Below are 10844 nucleotides of genomic sequence, written 5' to 3'. Positions count from 1 at the left end.
AGTAATGCTCCTTTGAGATCTTAGTCTTCTGGATGTTCAAAATTGCAATCCTGACAGATGGAAAAGAATCTCCTTTCAGAGGTTAGGAGGATTGGCTATTAATAGAGAGGTGAGAGTTAAAGGAATGAATTATGTAGAAAGCCCTGAGTTGTTAGGAACCATCTCCCAGGTGCCCTAATCTAGAAAATTGGTGAGAGAGAAAGAGGAGAGAGAGAGAGAGAAAGAGAATGAGTGAGAAGGAAGGAGAGGGAGAGCAGAAGAGAGAGAAACACTTTTTTTCCAGCTGTTCAGTTTCCAAGTTGGAAGAGAAAAGACAGCCACTGAAGGGATATTCGAGAGACCAGCAGGGTGCAGGAAGCCATTCTAGGTAATTAGGCTTCACAACCAGATGGAGGACAATCTTACTCTGAAAAGAGAGGTGGGGAATGAGGTACTTGATGATATGGTGGTTAAGGCACCAGATTACCATATGGCTGAAGGTGATTTGAGTCTCAGACCTGGTGACTTGAAATGCATGCCCACGTGTGTGCACGTGTGTACCCCAAATCCCAAGAGGCGAATGGAGGTGGAGGAATTGTGGCGTGGCCATCTCTGCTGGAGGGTGAGTTTTTGCTTTCTGTTCTCTGTCTCTCTTTGTTTCTCCAGTGAGTACATGAGCCCTGTAGTAAAAATCTCTTGGGGGAAAAAAAAAAGTCAAGGGGAGTCCTCACAAACACAGCATATAGCATAGAAGAAAATTACAGGCCCTGGTCCAAACAGAACATTCTTTCAAGTGGTGGCTGTGAGTATATTTGTAGTTCCACCCAGGAGTAAACCCTTTTCTTTTGAAGATGATAATGAATAAATTGTTTGAACCTCACTCCAGGTTCTCCTAAACAAAAAGTAGACACCGTCCATTATATATTTGAACAAATAATAGCACAATCTTATCACAGGTTGGTTTAGAAGTAGAGGGAACCCAAGCTCCCACGAATGTCACCAATGAATGCTGGTTGTTTGCAGGTGACTTTTAGGACAGATGAATAGCTGTACAAGTTTCCATAGTTGTGTATTTTAATGTTAATTAAAAAAGCACTGAACTATGACTTCATGCTTCAGAAACATAAGACTTTTTTCATTTTTTTCCCATAAAATCTAACAATTTAAGTAAGCCAGGTTTTAAAAAAGTGGTTTGATTTAAAGTAAATTAAAAATTTTTTTTTTAGGTAAATAATAGTAGAGAATTTGCAATGACATGGACAAAATTTGGAAAGTGATTTGTAAATGGATAAAGTTTGGAAAACCCTAGAGTGGTGGAAAAGCCTTGAGCTTTGGATCCTAACAGGCTCTGTTTCCCTTACTTCCTTTAGCTGTGTAACTTTGGGCAAACTATTTAACTTCTCTGTTTCAGTTGTTGAGTTTGGAATACTAAAGACTACCAAATGTGGTTTCTTGCAGAGATGCTGGTTATCTTATGTTTGGGGGTTCCCAGGGAGTTTCTTAGGTGTGCTTATATCCTGTACTGTCACTGGGATTGCCCTTCCAGGTTTGATGGGAGGGGTGCAGGAGGGAATGACTCGGTGGTGTCCAGGGCCTCAGCTACCTAAGAGTGATGTGCTGCTTCAGGGCTTCCTGTATACACAGACCTGGCTTCCATTCAGACATGGCTTCTCAAACTCCTAACTAGGAGTTAGGCCACTAGTTGGGTATACACCATCCCTTCTCAGTGATATTCCCTGGTTTATGACTATGGCTTCCATTCTTCATTTTTTCTTTCTTTGAATTTTTTAATTTTTATTTTTTCCCATTCAATCACCATATATCTTTACAACATTGAAAATAAATCTTCCCAGCAGGGTATTTGTGCCATCTACTCTTATCTATGAGAGTGATCCATGTTACCTCCATGAATAGAAAGTTAAAAAGAATGAGGCAGATCAGGTTCCATTCTGCCTCAGCCTTTGTGACTTTGAACATGAAATATAGGCAGTCAGTCAACACTATTGTGTTATTTTGGCAAGTTATCTAACCCTCTAAGTTCTACTTTTCAGAAAACATGAACTCCAAATTCACCTTCCCACTGGTAGTAAATGAATATATCTTCCTGCATGAGCATCATCCCTGAACACAGATTTAAAAAAAATCTTTCCTAGGCTCAGTGGTTGTCACACCTGCTGTTTTCCTTACTGGAACCACATAGGATGACTGGGTTCACTTCCTCGTCCAACTTTATGGCGGGGTACGGTGGTACGCATCTGTTATTCCAGTGACTTGAAAGGAATATCTAAAAGAGTCTATCTAAAAAAAGAGACAGTCATGATGATGCACACCTACAATCTGGGAGGTTGAGGGTTGAGGCAGCAGAATTGTGACATGATGAAACCTTCTATTAAAAAAAAAGGAGAAGATCTTTGCTAATTTGAGATTATCAGATACTATTTTACTTATTTATTTTAATGTGTTTTGCATTAATTTGTTTTATGTAGTTGATTATTTTTCCCCATGTGTTCATCACTTTCATTTCTTTCTTTTTTTTTTTTTTTTGAGAGATTTTTGCTATAGGGCGCTGGCGCGGTCACGCCACAATTCCTTCTCCTCCATTCTCCTCTCGGGATCTTGGGCACGCACGCACACGTGCCTGGCGTGAGTTTTAAGCCACCGGGTCCAGGACGTGAACCGCAGTCGACTACGTGGGAGTCCAGCGACATAGCCATTACGCTAACTGCTGGTTCCCTCATTTATTTCTTTTTCACAAATTATTTTTGTCTTTTGGGCCTCCCCAATTGGGAATGCTAGTGTATTTATAATTTTTTGATTGTAAACTATTACTTAAAAATAATTTTTACTTTAAAAAGTTCTGGTTAACATCGAATATGAACCTTTGCAAATACAAACACATGCATTTTCTGAGTCTATTTTTATTGAGTTATTTTATGAGATAGATATTTACCTGTTTTTTTTTATTTCACAAAAGAGAGTCAAAGACCTCCAAAGGAGAGTCTTGCATGGCAAAAATCTCTCCTCCAGCATCAGCCAGTTAGGATTGCAGTTATTCCTGAGGGCTGACCTGGGAACTGAACCCAGTGCCTTCTAATGTGGCTCCAGATCACACAGCTGTGCTCGACTGTCTGAGCCATTGAGTGATTTTTATTGTAGTTATTTTGCTCATATTTTTCTGTTTCTTTATCTGTCTAGAAATTTTCCTCCAACATTTTATAGGAAAATGTAAAACACATACCTACCACTTATATTTCATCATTTGTATTTTTATTATATTTGCTTTATCGCATATCTATGTGTAGTAAGTTCTAAATTAAATGCTGAACATCGTGAATTCTACATTGTTGATAGATTTTGCTTTCTTTTCTTCAAGGGATGTTTGACTTTGTGTAGGCAGTTAACTTATTGTACTCAAGTTCCTTGAGGATTTTCTTGATCGTGTTGAGACTGGTGAAGCTTTATTGGGTGTATTTAGAGTAGCCTTTCTCCTAGGCTAGTTTATTTCTATTACTAGAGCATGACCCTTCTGAGTTCTATACACGGATGCCCTGGACATTCAACTAAAGCTCTGTACTCCACCCGGTTGGAGTCCTAATGTCCTTCAGCCTTGGATGAGCTCTGGGCGATGTTAAACTTACAGCTTTCCTTCACTCTACACCTAGCCCCACACAAGTGAAATTAGTGTTTAGAACAGACTCTAAGAGGTTCCTATGTAGATTTTTGAAATGCTTTCTTTGTGTAATTTTCTCCTGTCTTGTTCCCTGACTTGCAAACTCCAGTTGCCTCAGCTTCCTTGCACTCTAATCTCCAATGAGGCAGAAAGAATTAACTGAGAATTGTTAAAGTTAAATATTAACTCCTGCCTCAAAACTGTCATATATAATTATGTCTGGAAAACTATAACATACAGTTACTTTTCACTAAGGAAATAATGAAAACAGTTGGCCTGGCATGGTTCACCTTTGTCTGATGCTGTTTTATTCAAGTTCTACAGCTGTTCCTCTGTGTCTTGCATTGTCTTTATTTTGTATGCTCTTAATTCTGAGGTTGTCTCCATACTTACGCTCTTCTTTCTTTTCTTTTAAAATTTTTATAATAGAAAGTTAAAAGAAACATCTATAAATTCAAGGCTCTTCTTAATTTCTAAGCATCATCAGATTTTACATCAGTAACTGCCCTAAGGCAGAGGGGTTCTTAACCTTGACTGCACTTTGGAATCACTGGGAGAGTTTTAAAAATACCTACTCCCAGGTCACATCCAGACTGATTAAATCTGAGTCTCAGGGAGTGGGATCCTGGAAGTCTTATTTATTTATTTTTTTGGAGAGGCTTTTGCTATAGGGTGTTTTGAGAGGTTTTTGCTATAGGGTGCTCACCAGAGAGACAGAAAGTGAGAAATCACCCCCCTAGAAGGGGTGGCCACGCCGCAATCCCTTCTCCTCCATTCTCCTCTAGGGATCTCGGACACGCACGCACACGTGCCCAGCGTGAGTTTTAAGCCACCAGGTCCTAGATGTGAACCGCAGTCGACTACGTGGGAGTCCAGCGACATAGCCATTACGCTAATTGCTGGTCCCCTGGAAGTCTTATTTTATTGAGTTCCCCAGGTGGTTCCAATATGTACTCAATGCTGAGAACCACTGCTCTCAGCTCACTTTGAAGTAGGTTTCCATCAGTTGCATATCCAGGGAGGTGTCGATGCCATCCATTAAGACTAGTTCCCAGGACTAAAAGATGGCATAGCAGTTATGTCACTGGTTTCCCACATGGATGACTGCAGCTTGAGTCCTGGACCTGGTGGCTTTAAAAAGCTGAGTGCATGTGTCTATGTGCCCAAGATTCTGGGAAGAGAATGGAGGAGAAGGGATTGTTGTATGGCCATCATCCAGGGAGGTGATTTCTCATTTTCCCTCTCACTGTCTCTGCCTCTGTCTCTTTCTGGCAAGCACATGAGCCCTAAGGCTAAAATCTCTAAAAAAAAAAAAAGAAAAAAAAAAAGACTGGTTCCTATGTTGTTGTTACTGTGGAGAGTTTATGAGGAAATAAGTGAGCTTGCTCAGGTTAATGAAGAAAGCCCAAGATGAGACTCACTCAAGGAAATAAGCAGTCCAAGGACTAATGAAAGGGCCCAGGATAAACCTCCAAGATAAACTCGTACAGCACAAGAAAACAGATGTTTTAGCCTCCCCACCTTGGATCACCTGTGGCTGATAGATACCCTATATTCCTGAGAAATAACACCCAAACCTGGACAGCATTTGTGTAGTTTTTATTACCTCCCCCTACAATGAAAACTTAAAAAAAGAGAGAGTTCCCTGCCATGAGGCATGAACTGGCTGATTCAGATCTTACCCTGGGTACTCTAGTCCAAGCACTAATAAGCCTAACTTCTGTTGCATTCTGTAAAACTCTTTTACTACAAAATCTCTAGCCTCACTGCCCCACTGCCTCACTGCCCCACTGCCCCGCTACAGTTATTGTTTTATTTTCTCTTACTCCAGTGCTCTTTATCCTCTGCAGAGTGTCTTTTCTGGGCAGGTTATGATCATGGTATAAATCCTATCACTGAAGAGTAATTATACCATTCTGCAGGTATTTCATTGATGTGGCTACAGTTCTCCTTATTCAGGGCTGTCCCAGTGAAGCACTTGTATTTGATAGACATATTAAACCTGGTGGAATTTAGGGGAAAAGGTCAATTATATTTGGGGAAAAAAGATGGCCCTATAAACACTGACTGGAAGGATAAGCATGCTCATGCACTGTGATGGGAAAGTAAATCCACCCACTTTAGAGGGGAGTTTGGTAATATATATTAAAGTAAATGTGTGGGCCCTATGACCCCAGAAGTTCACTTATTGGATATCTATTAGTGAGTAGTACTCACTAGTACTTTGGGTAGGAGGTGCAAACAAGCTGTTCATCACAGTCTTATTAGTGAATAGTGAAAACTGGAAACACATTATATGTTTGTTTATAGTGGAATTACTGAGAATTTGGTGCTAAATAAATAATGACAAAATTATGTGGACCACTCACGCCGGGCACGTGTGTGTGCGTGCCCAAGATCCCAAGAGGAGTACGGAGAAGAAGGGATTGCGGCGTGGCCATCCCCCCGGGGGGGGGGGGATTTCTCCCTTTCGGTCTCCCTGTCCTCTGTCTGTCTGGCGAGCACACATGCCCTATAGCAAAAACCTCTCAAAAAAAAAAAAAAAGAAAAGAAAATTATGTGGACTACTATACTTAAGTTAACAAGAATAGACTTATGTGTATTAATATGGAAAGATTTAATATAAAGTGGAGAAAAAGAAAACTATAGAGCTAACAGCACAATAGGATATTATTTATATTAAACAAAATGAAGAAAAAAATAAGAATTTATATAAATGCATAGAAAAAGTCTGGAAGGGGTATGCACTGACTAGATAAAAGTAATTATTGCTGAAATGAGGGGAAGGGACTGGTGTTGGAAGTGAGTAGTCAAAGAGTACTTTAAATGAATGGTTACTACTACTTCAAAAATGAATGTTTTAAATATCTGAATGATGATGAATTACAGTTTCCTTAAAAAAAAAAAAAAAAGGTGAGCCATCAAAACAAGTTGGTCTTTTACTCAGTTCAGTGCAGCCTCTGAGGGCTATGATGCTGCCTCTTGAGAAGTAAGATTCTTGTGGGAACCCAGTGGAGCATCAAAACAAGTTGGTCTTTTACTCAGTTCAGTGCAGCCTCTGAGGGCTATGATGCTGCCTCTTGAGAAGATTCTTGTGGGAACTCAGTGGAGCCTTGCTCATCCCTTCTCATCTCAGGCCCATTCTACATTAATTTGGTTCAAGGACCATCAGCCATGCTTAAGAGGATCAGAAGCAAACTTGTAATTGTCTTGATTTTAGCAAAAAGTCAAGTATATTCAGCAGGCAGATGGCACTTGACTTTTCCAGAGTGCTGTTCTCAGGGGTTCTTGGTTTTCTTCTGTGCTCTTGAAAGGTTGGGTGGGGGATCATGTCACATCCCACTTGCTTGGTTCCCACTTGCAGGCCAGTTAGGTCATAGGGGACTGAGGTGCTCTTTTTACTGTGGGTTGTGGAGATGTAGATTGGGCCATGCCTCTGGAGGGACTCATGTCAGAGTCACCAGAAGAGGGTCTTGCTGATTCTCATTTGCCTTCCAGGCCATCATTATTTTTCTTTCCCTCACCTGAAGTGTTCTCTGTTTCTTTCTGCTTCTTTACCCAACATCTCCATTCAGTGTGCTCATTCATTGATTTGACGAATATCGAAGGTTCTTGAGAGTAGAGGATCTTGTCTGTTTTGGTCACTGATGTGTTTTTAACACTTGTCATAGTGCCTTGCACACAGTGAGTAAATATTTGCTGAATGAGTGAATGAAATACTGATCAAATTGCTATTATGCATTATGATTGTGTGATGAGGAAGTAGTAATGATCAATTCCAACACATTCTCTGCCCTGGTGGGGCTTGGAATTGTGTGGAAAAAGAGGGCAGTGGTGGGAGGATGGGGACAGGTGGCAAGAAATAAAGGTGGGGAGAAGGGCAGGGGTGGGTAAAGCAGTCCTTGTAAGTCTTGGATTCTGGGTTTTGATAATGTATAGTAAAATGTGTAGTAAAAGACTTAGTATATGCCTGCTGTATAGTAGACCCAAAATGAAACCTATTATTGTGTTTAATTTTATCACTGTCTTAGTCCATTTGGGCTGCTGTAACAGAACACTATAGACTGGTGACTTAAAAAACCCAGAAATTTCATTATCACAGTCCTGGGAAATGAAGAGGCTGCTTGTTTGTCAGTGTCTCATAAGGGTACCTTCTGGTTAGTAGGTGGCCATCATCCTGCCATGTTTTCACATGGCAGAAGGGATGAGGGAACTCTTTGAGCTCTCTCATAAAGGCATTGATCTCATTCATGGGGACTCTGCCCTCACAACTTAATGATCTCCCAAAGGCCCTACTTCCTAATATCACAATGGCGATTAGATTTCAACACATGAATTTGTGGGAGACAGAAACCATTTTCAGAAACACTCCATTATTCTAATTTATTTAAACTCACAGTGGTGTCTCTGATTTTACTTTCTTTTAGAGATTTTTGCCTTAGGGCACATGCACTTGCCAGAGAGAGGGAGAGACAGACAGTGAGAGGGAAGATGAGAAATCAACCCCCAAGGGGAACGGTCATGCTGCCATCCCTTCTCTTACATTCTCCTCCTGGGATCTTAGGCGTGCATGCATGCATGCCTGGCATGAGTTTCAAGCCACCAGGTCCAGGACTTGAACCACAGTCAGCCATGTGGGAGTCCAGTGATGTAACTGCTTCACCATCTGCTGGTCCAGGTGACTCCAATTTTTAATGTTACTAAACTTTCAGTCACATCATATTATATATTTGTCTGTCCATCAATTTTTTTTTTTTTTAATTTGATGAAGGGTACTTGTACTTGGTGGAGAGAGACAGAGAAACAGAGAGAGAGAGAAAATGAGAAAGCACTCTCTTGGGAAATGGTCAAGCTACAATCCCCTTTCCTTAATTTTCACCTTCTTTTGGAATTTTGGGCATGCACACACACACTCAATGTGTTTTTTAAGCTACTGGTTTGCAACTTGAACCACATGGTTGGCCCTGTGGGATCTAGCCCCCTTAACTACCATGCTGTGGAGTGGTCCCTGAGTTTTTAGTGACCCTCATGCTCTACCTTTCCATAGAATGTTGTGGGCCTGTCAATCAGGCAGCTCCCTTTGTCCTCTTGGGGGGTAGGCCCAGGATTAAGACTAACTAATAGTCGTGCCTGGTGATTTGTAAGAAGGAAAAGCAAGTGACCCAGAGACAGCCAAATAGAATTCATTTGGGGGATTGACATAGACTTAAGGGAGAAAAGAGCACTTTCTTTTCTTTAGCACTGCAATATCTCAGATTCAATCCTGACTAACATTTGCCAGTGTTTCTTTTTACTTTTCATTTTTCTTGGCTCTGTTTCCTTCTGTGAGAGCTTCGTGTTTAGGAAGCTTCTCTCTGTGGGGGCAGCAGTCTCTTGGTGACATTGTTTGAATCTCCAGATCCAGTCATGCCTGAAGAGTGAACATAAAGTTGACCCAATGGATGTATTGGAGTACAATTCATTGCTCTAATTTATTTTCTGTTTTCCTATCTCTCTAGATAAATGGTTGGTACCTGATAGACAAAGTCTAAGTCTAATTCTTCTTTTTTGTCAATCACAGTGCCTGGTACACTGCTCAGCATACAGCAGGTATTCAATAAGTGCCCATCTGGTGATTAACACAGAACAGAGGGTCACTGAGTTTGATAACAGTATGATAGATCATTTCACTCCTGAATTAATCAGTGTGTTGTGAGCAATTCAAAATATAGGCCCATATTTCAACTTCAGAGTGACTCCCTGAGCTGAAAAATTGCTCCTTGGGTTGAATGATTTGTTTGAAATACCATTTTTTCCCACTCTCCAGGTAATAAGATGGAAGCGAAGAAAACATAGGGATGTAATAGAGTTTTTGAGGGAAAGCGGACCATGGGATCCCCATGTGGCATCAAGCTATGTGTGGGGTTATTTTGTATTTCCAGTCCTTCCTGTCTTGGAGGCACACTTATGTTTTAGTCTCTTTAATATATTGGAGAAAATGAGATTTGGAGGCAGGAGGAATTGATCACAATGTTACTGTTCACTGACATGCTCCACTGCCTCTTCAGATGTTCTGCAGGATTTTCTCCCTCTCCCTGCTATGGCTTGGTGGTAGCTGTCAGCGTCACTGGCTATTGGCCTTCAACTTTTCTTTATTAGAAAATCTTGGATAAAAGGATTTGGTATATTTGCTTATGAGTCTCCTCAATCACTGATGTTGATTTGATTTTTTGTTTTTGTTTTTATGTGTTGCACATGATAATCATATTGTTAGAATCTATCTAAGCAAGTAGTTTTCCTATATCCTGGAAAGACATTGAATGTCATTGTAGGTGGGAAGTGCAGGGGCAATAGATTTTAAATCTCATCCCTTTTACTAAGCCTCCTGATAAGCTAAAGCTAAGCCATCATTTTAAATGACTGTTCAGGGATGTAGAACAGGAAGCCTGCGGGGATTGCCCAGGCAGACCTGCCAAAGAGCCACAGGGTGGGAAGCTATATGGTAAATGATGGGGCAGGAAACCCTGTTTGGGAGGAGTTTTTTTCAGTCTTCTTCCTTGCTAGTTTCTTTCATTGAGATCCCACCCCATCCAGTTGCCCTGTAGTTGCTGCTGCAGCTTCTCCTCTCCCTATGTTTCTCTTTCTCCCTTCCATCAGTCTTCTTGTATGATAGGTACAGGGTGTTGAGTTAATATCACAGCTCCATTTTCAGCATGCTCTTAACATCGCTATAGCAAAACCCTCCTTTTCATTTTGTTTATTTCTCTTTCTCTCTATTGCCATCCCACATCCACACCCCTATCTGTCTATCCCCATCTCCTTGTCATCCTATGTTTGATATATTCTGGAGAATGATTGTATGCTTGTAAACTATGTAGTGTTGCTCTGGACATGTGTTTTTATTTTTATTTTTTTTTTTTTAGTTCTCACTCTATACCTTGGATTTTTTGGGACATGTGTTTTGAATCTTTACATAAATAGAGCTTGTGCTCTAGACCCTGGCTACTCAAAGTATAGCCCTCAGACTAGCAGGAGTGCTTGGAAATAGTTAGAAATGTAGACTCTCAGGACTTAACTCCAGACCTGCTGAAACAGGCTCTGTGCATCTTAATAAGCTCCCTTAGTGATTTGTCTGTATTGTATATTCAGCTTGGAAAAGCTCTGATTTAGATGTCATTCTTTTTCTTCCTTTTTCTACTCAATTCTATACATTAAA

This window comes from Tupaia chinensis, unplaced genomic scaffold (genome assembly GCF_000334495.1).
Source record: "Tupaia chinensis unplaced genomic scaffold, TupChi_1.0 Scaffold148557_1, whole genome shotgun sequence".
Classification (NCBI taxonomy): domain Eukaryota; kingdom Metazoa; phylum Chordata; class Mammalia; order Scandentia; family Tupaiidae; genus Tupaia; species Tupaia belangeri.
The sequence above is the reverse complement of the archived record's forward strand: the minus strand, read 5'-3'. Positions refer to the sequence as shown.